Genomic DNA, 11,838 nt, shown 5'->3' on the forward strand with positions numbered 1-11,838 from the left:
AGTTGTCCCCTAGAAAAAAGATCTTTACAATTGATACTATCATAAGAGACAAAATTTTGTGCAATAGAAAAAAATTTCCATCATAATATTCTCTTTTGTTGGGCCTATTTTCTATTACATTTTCAAATCCTACAAATCCCATAAATGGTTCTTTTATTATTCTAACTCCTTTGAGTATGTAGCCATCAGGTTTTCCAATGATGTGTCTAGCTTTGATTCATGTAGCTTGACTTCAACTTGAGGCTCTGAACTTTCATCATCATGAACTGTTAAAACAATAGTTATTTTTGAATCCTCAGTTGCCACATCATCAGTTAGGACCAATGTGCTTTCCTCCTGAGCTAGTTGTTCTTCTATGTTCTCCTCTATATGCACTAATGTACCATTTGTTTGATCTTCATCAGGGTCCACATCCTCTCCCTTTGTTTCCATAAGTTCTAAAGGCACAAAGTCTTCCTTCCATTTGTTAAAAAAAGTATCAGGCTAATCAAAATTTAGGATGTCACGCTGCTTTTTAATTACATAGCCTTCTATTTTGTCTCTTTCAAAAAATTCTTTTCCGATGGCATTGTAAAACAACTTTACTTTGACATATTCTTCATTAGTCATTACCCCCATCGCATGTCCCTTTTCATTAATAACCTCATTCATTTTATGGAAAAGTAAATCATTCAATTCCTTCTCCCACTCTTCCCTTCCTTTTATCTTATCAATATTTTTAAGTGCATTAGGGAAAATATCAAATTCTCTCCTATATATTTTGAGAAAAAAATCATTATTCTCTTTTGAATAGATACCCTTTTCTCATCAAATTCTATCAAATTATTGGTTATATAAAAAGTTTTCTCTATTTGTTCATAAGATAAATGGATAACTGAGATACACATAAGAGTAATATATTTATCTTTCTCACTCTATTTTTGCATAATGGGCTTCAAAGTGTCTTCAACACTTCTTATTTCATTCCACATATCAAGGATCCCCACCAATTGGTCATAGAATGCTAGCCAATCAATCTTATCTACTAAATATAAGATTGGTTTTCTAAGTTTTTCCTCATATTGATTATTTATCTCAAACTAAAATTCCCATAACTTATTGTTCTCTTCTTCAAACTCATCTACAGTATAAAATTCTAGCCTTTGTGGGGTATCATGAAGTTGTACAATCAAAGTAGACTTGAATGGCTTAGCAGGGAGGCAAAGGTATGTAACTCAAGGCCTGGTCAGTTCTCCCACCTTCCTCTTTTCTAGCTACTTATCCAACTAAGATATTTCATTCCCCATCAATTGTATGTTGTTTCCTCTTTCCTAATATTCTTTCAATACTTCTTCAAATTTTGCATTGAGTTCTAGGAACTTACACTTTTCTTTTCCAACAACCACTGAGCTGAAATCCACTACTTCTTTAGTCATCTTAGTGGCTTCCTCAATATCCACTTCATCAACTTTGTATGCTGTAAGAGTACCAGTATGCTCTACATTGGAGATTTCTTGTATCCTAGTTTTATCATTTTTTTCAATGGACCAAATTACTAATGCTTGGTGGTCATTTCAATACTTTACTCCTCTATGAGACTACAAAATTTATTCTTCAAACTTATACTACACATCTTTCTCCTTTTTAATAGAATAAAAAATCATAGCATTAGTTATGTCCCATTTAGGTAAAATCAAATCTCTTGACCCTTTTACTAGTTGTCTTCTAGCTTTAGGAGTTAATTGGGAAAAGTCCTCCAAAATTTTGGCTTTAACCTCATCCTCAACCTCAGAGTCCAACTTATTTGGTTGCTCTACTTTTATTGTTTTTCATTTAGCCTCAAAATTGCCAATGTTTCTCCTCTGTAAAAGTTTTCCAAAATCCCTAGACTTTACAAAATTTTCATCATTAATGACTTTTTTAGAAGCTTGTAAAATTATAGGGTCAATCTCCCTACCTCTATAGTCAAGAATAGTAAGGTCAAAGGATGGCATAGGAGGCTCTTCAAACACTCCCCTTTCAATATCACTAGTTGTAACAACTATGTCTCCCTCCCCTTTGATTTGCCTCAACTATTCTCTCAGAGATGCCTCATCATCTATTCAAAGTGTAGTTTGGGAAGGTGACTATTCTCCTACTTGAGAAGATGACCCTTGTTCCAACTTTTATTTCTTGGGAGCACTAATGTTAGATGGGCTCTTTGATCTTGGCCTTTTGTAAGTGGGAAAGTATTGTACATTTTGAGCTACAACATATCCAACCCTCCTTTGTAGTGTATACTATCCTAGATTCACAACCATTCTTCTATTTATTCTCCTTTCCACCTTAGCAGATTTATCCGGGTATGCTCTTACCAAGATATCCTTCTTCTCATTTAAGGTTTGCATTATTCTAGGAAAATTGTTCATCAACATATAAATTTTGGCTCACAAATATTTATTGTCTGCCAAAGGATCATACTTGGGCTTGAAGTCATTGATGAAATCCAAAACCTTGCTACAAACTACCCATTTTTCTTTTTTGATTTCCTACTCTTGTAATGAAAATATATTTATGATGATATCCTCCAGGAAATACATAGTCTATATATGAGCTTTAGCTTTACTTCGTTACCTAAGGAGTTCATAGAACCCCTTTGGATCAATGTAGTGAGCATGTGATTGAACCATTTGATATTCATCCAAAAACTTCCCCAAACCTCTCCATCCTTTCTTAACAAAGAAAAATTCATACACAATAGCAACCACTGGGAAGAATGTACCTTTGCCTTTTCCTAACACATTCCTTTCCTCAACTAAACCAATTTTCCATAATAACTCTATAATTCCTACCTTTTAGAGCACCTAATACAAAAATACATGGGGCTTCCCCAAAAAAACCATAAACTCTAAAAATAGTGAAAATAGGATATGAGATGATATCCTCCCAATTATGATCGACCAACATCCCCTTGGTATGATCCTTAGGTCTAATATACTCTAATAAGGGCTGGGGTATCCTAGGGTTGTCCCCTCTTAGCAATAATCAAAGCCTTGATGCAAAATATCTATCAAATGTAACAAAACTGGCATCTTTGACCTCCCATGTCATGTCAACACTCCACAACTGAACTGGGAGTTTCTCTCCATCTCTCTCTAGTTCCAATTTCATTTCTTTAGAGAAAAAGGTAACTCCTTTGTATAAAAATATGTACATCAACAAAGAGTTCTAGAAAAAAGGCCTATTAACCTTACCTTAAGCTACTCCCATAACACAATTGTGAATTTCTTCAAATGAATAGGTGGAAAAGTCAAGAATTGAGCTCATCCTAAACTATAGAGTCTGAGCTATGATGAGAACAATAGATCCTCAAATATAATCTTGCTCATCCATTCCAATTATTTTATAGAGAGAAAAATATAAGGCCTGTGCCCTAGGATTAAAATATTTCTTCATCAAGGGCTTTGGGGTACTTGGTGTGACCATAGGCAGTGACCCAATTTTGACAAAATGTTTTTGTAATGGTCCTCCCCTTAAGTATACCCTCAGTGCATCATACCTAGCCTAGAATTCTTCCATATCAATATTTTTATGGATGACATGGTTGGGGTTGAGCTTGAACACTTCTTTGATCAATGTGGATGAAACCATAAAAAGGTTATCCTCTACATGGTTTTTCACAATTCTCATAATTGGGTCATACTTTTTAGCCATGTTAGTTAACATGTCACTATCAAAAAAATACTCTAGGAATGACCAATTTTCCTATATCAAACTCCCACACATTACTCTTTGGGGTGTCCAAGTTTTGTTTTGCAAACCATTTTTTAAACAGTTCCAAATCTCCCACTGAGACTTCTGTATCTCTCAAATAATTAGCCTTGTCATAAAAACTCTCACTAATGACCAACCTAGGGTTTTTGGGAATGAAATTTCTACCCTTTTCAATTGATTTGTAGATGGAGGCATTTTTTCAAGAAAATTATCATGAATAGATCTTTTTAAATAATCTACCTCACTCAAAAATTCCTTATGAGGTAATTTTTTTCTCAATTTAACCTAAGACAATTGCAATTTCTCAATTATTTGAAGTTTCAAACAAGTTACTCATCATTTCCTACTTAATTTCTTAATGAATTATCCTACAAATTGCTAAAAACCTTGAAGAATCTAATGCCCTAGCTCTAAAAATTCTTGTACTCTGTTAATTTTTTGCAATTTTGTGGCCTAATAATGGTGAATTTTGAAATATATCATAGTACTAAGCTCACATGAATTAGCATTGGTAAGAATTAATGCTTTCTTAGTCAAAAATTTGTACAATACTATAAAATTTGAATTCTAACCGTTGATTCTCGAGCATCGAACGACCTTCTTTAAAAGCAAAAAAGATGCATTAAAGCCTTATGAAATTTTCCACGTGTCCAGTATGCACATTACCGCATTACTTAAACCTTACGCATTTTCATAGTGCAGTGAAGCACTGATCATTGATTGTCCAAAGATCAATGATCACAAAAAAACATTATAACATTGCAAATAAAACTTTTAAAAATGTGGCCCCAGTAGCACACTCATCTCCAGCTTGGCAAGTACATGTATTATCCTACCAATTATTCAATTCCATTTCATTACCTTTTTCCACCCTGATGTGACTTGACAAATCTCTTAGCAATAAGTCCCACTATGCCATGTGGTGTGCATGTGCTTCCCTACTTTGTTAAAAGTTTAGTCATCTTGGTAATGCGGGTAGGCACTATCCATTGATCTATCCAAGATCAACAGTGTGATAAGATCATGCTTTGTCAGGTTGAGTCAGCCATACCAACCAATAAATGTGTTGCATTTGTGCCAATATTTCTGATAACTTTGCTAATAGTACTGACTGTGTTATTTACTTTTCAAAGAAGTGGGTCTGTAACATCATCATATGACAAATGTCAAAGAGGCACTTGCCTACTTTAGTTAAAATCCTTTTACTTTCATATTGCAGGCATGTGTTATCCATTAAGCTTATCAAGATTAATGGTGTAAAAGTTGTGTCCTCTTGAACTGTGTGAAATATCCCCCATGAAATTATTAGGCATAGGTGTCACCAAGGTGCTTCCTCGCTTCACTTAAAATTATTATATCTTCATAAAGTGGTAATATACTCATCATGGATCTTCTCAAGATCAATGAATCAATGTCATGATAGAAAAAACAACCCCACTTCATGACTTGACCAATAATATTGCTGAAAAATAAAATGTGCACTAACAATTTTGTAAAAGTTCTTAAAGGTACTAACAAGCTCTAACAAACTCTAGTCTTTGCAGCACACTCATAACCGATGTTATCAATGCTAAATGTCTCAAAGGTGCTTACCCACTTTGCTTAAACTTTGAATAGATTTATCTTGCGGGGATGCACCTACTATTGATCTTGCAAAGATCAATGATTGATCAAATCAAAACACCAAAGTTAAGATGTTACACAAAATGACTTAAAGAAAGGTAACCACAGTTAGGGAATGATTAACAAAAGAGGTTTAATTTGAGGAAAGTAATAAAGTGACCTTTGGGAAAATAAAAACTTAGGATAAGCGTGCCCCACGCAATTTTATTTGAAAATTATATTTAATGACTTTTGAGGGCTAGGGCAACAAAACAAGGGGTTATGAAACTTTAGGAAATTATATCTAGGGTTTTAACAAAAACTCATAAATTTTAAAACATAACCCTACGATTTTTTCATCGTGAAGTACAACATATCACTAAGGGTGAAAAACTAGGCCAACAGTGGCTCTGCTTGGGGACAATGAGTAAGTAATTATTTATATGAGGGCTTAGAATCCCTAGGAGAAGTAGGCCAAAAACTTGACCATCTTTCTTATTTGACAACTTATAAGAAAGAAACAACACTAAGAAAGAAAATATACAAGGACTATACAGAAGAGACAAAGGATTTACAAAATGTATAGAAATCCTAAACCACTATTCATGGAAGAAACAAGTACTTAATCAAAAATACCTCTTCAAGAACTGTTCATGAACTGGTAGTTCAAGAATGTTGTCTAATTAATCCTTTAAAATATAAGATTCCTCTCCCCATGTAGCTTTAATTAGATAGGGACCTAACCATATAGGGTCAAATTTCCCATGCTTTCCCTTATCCTCAATCTTGGAATTCCAGATTAGTACCAAATCTCCAACTTCAAATTTCTTGCTCATTGTTCTTCTGTTATAGAGTGCTTTGACTTGTAATTGCAACGTTTGATTTTTGAGTGATACTTCTTTCCTAGTCTCATTCATCCCTATGAACTCATCCAACCTTTCTTGCATATCATCAATAATGTCTTCATCATACATTTGAATGTAGTTATATAAAACCAATAAGTTGTTCTGAGGCATCCTTACCTAGATCCCATATATAATGTCAAAAGGTGCCACACCTATAGCTTTCTTTAGATTCACCCTATCAGCCCATATTTCTAACTACAATTTAGAATCCTAGGCCTTCTTGTTATCATCCAAGGTTTTTTTTATACTTTCAACAAGCTTTTTTTTGTAGATTCGGCTTGTCCATTCCCTTGTGGATGATCTGGAGAACATGATGATCTTGTTATACCATACTTATCACAAAACTTTTGATTTTTTAAATTGATTTAGATTTTAGTTTTTAAATTACTTTAAATTATTAATTTTATATTAATTTAGTTTTTTCTTTAAATATTATATTTTCAGTTTCTATAATTTATTTAGTCAATAGAATATTTGTTAAAGATCTCACTATTTTTCATATTATTTTTTTGTATTCCTTCGTAATAAAATTTTTCATGAGTTTTTTTTTTAATGATTTTTTTTTTCATATATGGTAAATTTAATTTAATTGTAAAATCTTGAAATTATTGAACATGTTTTTTTAAGAAATATTCAAATTTCCTATAATTTGTAAATTTTATATCTATATTTTAATCTTCAACATTTTTATTTTTATATTTTTATTTTTTAAAAACTTATATTTACATTATTTAATGTTCATTCTACGTCTTTCTCTTAAATCTCATCTCCTATCAGCACACTCATTGCATGTACAAAAGCATGCGACTACTAGTTTAGCCGATCGACTATTTGTGATAACTTTGTTCTCAGAAATTAAATTTTTGACGAAAAATTTGTAAGAGTTTAACCAAAAAATTGAAATTTCTTCCTACTAATTATTTACCAGCCAGTTTTTATCTCCTTTCGCTTTTAACTCTTGTTTTGATATTTATTAGTTATTATCTCCATTTTTAACTATTGTTTTTCTTTTTCTATTTATTAGTTGTGATCTCCACATTAGCTCATGTTGTGATCTATTTTAACTTTTGATTTTTAAAATTGTTTTAGATTTTAGTTTTTAAATTATTTTAATTTATTTTTCTATATTAGTTTAATTTTTCTTTAAATTTTTTTTTTAATTTCTATAATTAATTTAGTCAATAGAATATTTATTAGAGATATTATTTTTTTGTATTTCTCTTATTAATTTTTCATAATATAATTTTTGATGAATTTTTTAAAATGATTATTTTTCATATTTGATAAATTTAATTTGAATAAATAATATTTATTAATTTATTTAAAAGATTTTAGTAAATATTATGTTATTTAAATTAAAAATTATTAATAATCTAATGTGTTCACCTAAGATTATAATTTAAATATCCACTTTTAAATATTTTTTCCATTGTTTATTTATTTAAAAGATAATTACTTGTGATCTCCACATTAGATTATGTTGTGATTTCTATTTATTAAACTTTTAATTTTTTTAATTGATTTAGGTTTTAGTTTTTAAATTACTTTAAATTATTCTTTTTTATTAGTTTAATTTTTTCTTCAAATATTATTTTTTCAGTTTCTATAATTTATTTAGTCAATAGAACATTTGTTAGAGATGTTGCTATTTTCATATTAATTTTTTTGTATTTCTCTTATTAATTTTTTGATGAGGTTTTTTTAAATGATTTTTTTTTCATATTTGATAAATTGAATTTAATTGTAAAATATTAAAATTATTGAACATGTTTCTTAAGCAATGTTCAAATTTCCTAAATATTGTAAAAATTTTATCTATGTTTTAATCTTCAAATTTTTTATTTTTGTATTTTAATTTGAAAAAGTTTTATATTTACAATATTTAAAGTTCATTCTACATTTTTCTCTTAAATCACATCTCCTATCGACACATTAATTACATGTACAAAAGCATGCGATTGCTAATTTGCCTCTATGATGTAAAAACTAAACTTGAAAACAATTAGTCAACTTTAACTATTTAACACTTTTAACCTACAAACCAAACCTTACTATATAATACCTCATCTTAGAAAACTTTCACCGTCTTTTCCCACGATATACATGGTGTATTCCAAAACACCACACAAATTCCACGCGGAAAGTTAGCCGCAGTTTAACCAAGAGATAGCGACATGTCAACGATTAGAAAAGAGAAGGGAAGGTGCACTCTATCCTTCCTCCGCCTTCTCATTCGACCAATTTATTCGGTATTGGGAGGGCAACTTCTACACTGCATCCTAACTTTTTCCTTGCAACGCCCTCGATCCTTCGCTTTCCCCTTTTATAAATCTGATCGGCCCAATTCTTTCAGTCACACCTCGTATCGTCTTCGACCTTCACTTTTCTTATAATAACTCTGTTTTCTTAGGTCTGCTCAGAGATTTCCTTCTTATAATGGCGGATCTGAGAGAAGTTCGAAGAGTATATGAAATGGTGGACGAAAATGCAGATGGAGTCGTCTCTGTAAATGAAATCTATCGGTTTATAAAGAAGCTCGGGATACAAATGTCAGAGGAAGATCTGAGATTTGTACTCATGAGAGACAGAGGTGAAGAGATTTGTAGCGAAATCCTCCAATTCGAAGAGTTCGTTGATTTATATCAATTCATCTTCAACCGCGAGCAAGATGAAGAAGGGAATGAATCAGAGGATTTGATGGAGGCTTTTAATGTTTTTGATGATAACAAAGATGGATACATCTCTTGTGAAGAATTGCAGAGAGTGCTATTGATGTTAGGGTTAATTCCGCAGGCGCAACCTCCACACTACTGCAAACAAATGATATGCAGATTTGATTCGGACTGCAATGGACTGCTGGATTTCTCCGAATTCAAAAATATGATGTCTTCTGCAATGTCGTCATGAATTGTCATGCCTCCTTACATTACGAAATTATTTTTGTTTAGGGGTTTCACTGTCCTTGCACAGTCCCTAGACAAAACCGTTACAACTGTTATCCGCCAAGATTTAATAAATGCCTATTCTAATCCCACTCGCCCAACATAAACGAGGGGCTACTCGGATTAAGTTTTTTATTATGAATATCGGTTTAGAATAGGGAAATGAATTTTCTAACTATGCCCCTACACTTATATATTTCTAATGGGACACTCAGGCCAAATAATTGAATGTTTTCAAGAGATAAAAAATTAAACACTAGGGATATTTTTTGATTAATGTGGTGGAATAGTGAAAGATATTAATTTGGTATAGTTTAGGATTTGGTAAATTGATCAAGATTTTCTTACAATATTGATTTAATTTATAATCAATAATTTTATTATACTTTTCTATGTTTTCTTTTCATAAGAACAAAAGATACTTATAAATATCTTATATTTGTTAAATCACAAAGAATATTTTTTCTTAATTGAATTTGTTGATTTACTATTGAATGGTGGAGTGAAATCTCTTAAATATATTTGGACTAGCTTGAGGGGTTTGAGATTATAGAAAGTTGAGAAATAACTCTCCAAGATTACTTTGGGTAACTTTTCCATACAATGGGTGAAGAGATTCAAACCTTTAGCCTAGGCAAGGCCTTGTAAGGTGTACTATTGGCTATCAATTGTGAATAATATCTAATGTTTAGAAAATTTCCATCAAATAGGACCAAGGCTGTGACAACACTATGTTCCAAAAGATAATTGCATTTTTCAAGGAAAAGACATGTCATTTAAGGATGCAGCCACCCATGGAAATATGAATAATTCAACACTTTCCCTTACAAGATAGGTTTTCTTTATTATCCCTCATCATCTCAAATATATAGAATAGGGAACCAAATAACCTTTAAAAACATTGAAGTTCATTGTTTGTGGAGTAGACGTATTTATTATGATATCATGAAAATAATAGAAGCTAAGTTGTTATTGAAATCCTTAAACATTGAGTGCTCATTGTCATCTTGTGCTTCTTGGGAATTTCTACCTCCCTGGTCTTTAGGGGAGATTCTAAATCAAACAATCCACATTCTATTTGATATAATGTTGGTAGCTTTTTTTTCCACTTATTGTCATAACTGCAACACGATCATGTTATAAAGTAAAGTCCACCAAGATAACTAGAGGCAGGGGGTGAATTAGTTATGTATTTGAAACAACTCTCAATATCTTTATTATTTCTGAAACATGTAATCAATAGATGCAACAACCGAAGAAAGATAACCATGCATAGTAACACTACATATATTAACTAGGGAAATCCATGATCAAAGGGGAAATCTAGCCTAGAATGATGACCACAAGATCTGATGTAGTAATATAAAATTTACTTGTGAAAAATGTAACCTTGTTATAAGTCAAATAAAATGTAATTAGTACATGTAAGTCCTAGTTATGAGAATTTCAATCCCTATTAGGAGCTGAAAGGAAGATAACTGGTCCCACTTTTCAAATAGCATCAAACTATCTTTAGTAAATAACCTCCAAGATAACAAATATGTGTTCTTGAATTAACTAAACACTAATTGGTTTTCCAATACAATTTTTTTTTAAGTACATAGTATATCCTCAATACCAATCTCTACTTTGATCAAACATAATGATCTCACTAATCTATCACAACACTTACAACCAAGGAAATAAACGTTCCTTTATACCAAGTCCTAATTGAGTCAACATTGGGGCTTTCTCAAATTTTAATGAATAATATATGACCACAATGAAATGTTACAATATATGTTACATTACAACTAACACAACCCATATAGATTTTAAAATATAATCAGCAAGCTTCCTAGGAAAAAAATGTTGAACAATATTCACAAAACCTCACATAATTAACATATGATCCCACCATCTTAACTATAGCATCCTAAATAAATCTCTTACTATAATACAATCTCACTGAATGGTCCTCAACTTCATTGAAAAGATACAATGTAATTATCAGAAACTACCAACTAGAAAATCTCTTTGAGAGAAGCCTCCACAAATCTTTTTGTAACTCATCTAAATATTCTTAACTCTTTCAATGATACATACCATTAAGATAGGTTCTTGGATATACCTTCAAGTGCGCATAGCATAACTCTCTAATCACAAACCTTGTCAAATGAATCTTCCTCTAAAACTCTTGCTAAACTATCCACAAAGATTATATGTTGACATCAATGAAAAATATGGTCATGAATGCAACACATAAGTACTCGATCAGTAGTATAAGGATGATATATGCTTTGTGATAGAAATTGATAACACCTACATGGAAGTTATAAAACTAAGGGTTAAGTTCATAGAGCCCATGGGATATGAGATGAGTGTAGAAATTATTGAAGGGTATGCATAGTTCATACTCGAATATGAGGATAACACTAAGTGCCCTAGATGGGGAACCTATGAAGAGAAGATGAGAAAAGTTCTTTATGAACATCATAGTAAAGAGATAAGGAAGAGTCTAGAAAAGAATATTGATTCCATCCTTAAGGAATCAGGTATGACTTGTGAGGGGTATAATGAAGTTAAAGGTATTGCACTTGAAATGAAGGCAAGTGGGCAATCAAACATGATAGAGACAACACCTATTTTTGTTGCAACACCTTAAGTAGGTGTAGCTA

At 31.6% G+C, this 11,838-nt stretch overlaps 1 pseudogene across 1 annotated transcript; it reads left to right on the forward strand.

Annotated features, from left to right (window-relative positions):
• The first annotated feature begins 8,534 nt into the window (after nucleotides 1-8,534).
• Nucleotides 8,535-9,323, forward strand: LOC149564883 (calmodulin-like protein 3 pseudogene; annotated as a pseudogene). Its single transcript, XR_016361460.1, has one exon. The product of XR_016361460.1 is annotated as a calmodulin-like protein 3 pseudogene (transcript).
• Nucleotides 9,324-11,838: the final 2,515 nt, after the last annotated feature.

This window comes from Cupressus sempervirens, chromosome 3, assembly GCF_028749045.1.
Source record: "Cupressus sempervirens isolate cs-2001-9-10 chromosome 3, ASM2874904v1, whole genome shotgun sequence".
NCBI classification, from domain to species: Eukaryota; Viridiplantae; Streptophyta; class Pinopsida; order Cupressales; family Cupressaceae; genus Cupressus; species Cupressus sempervirens.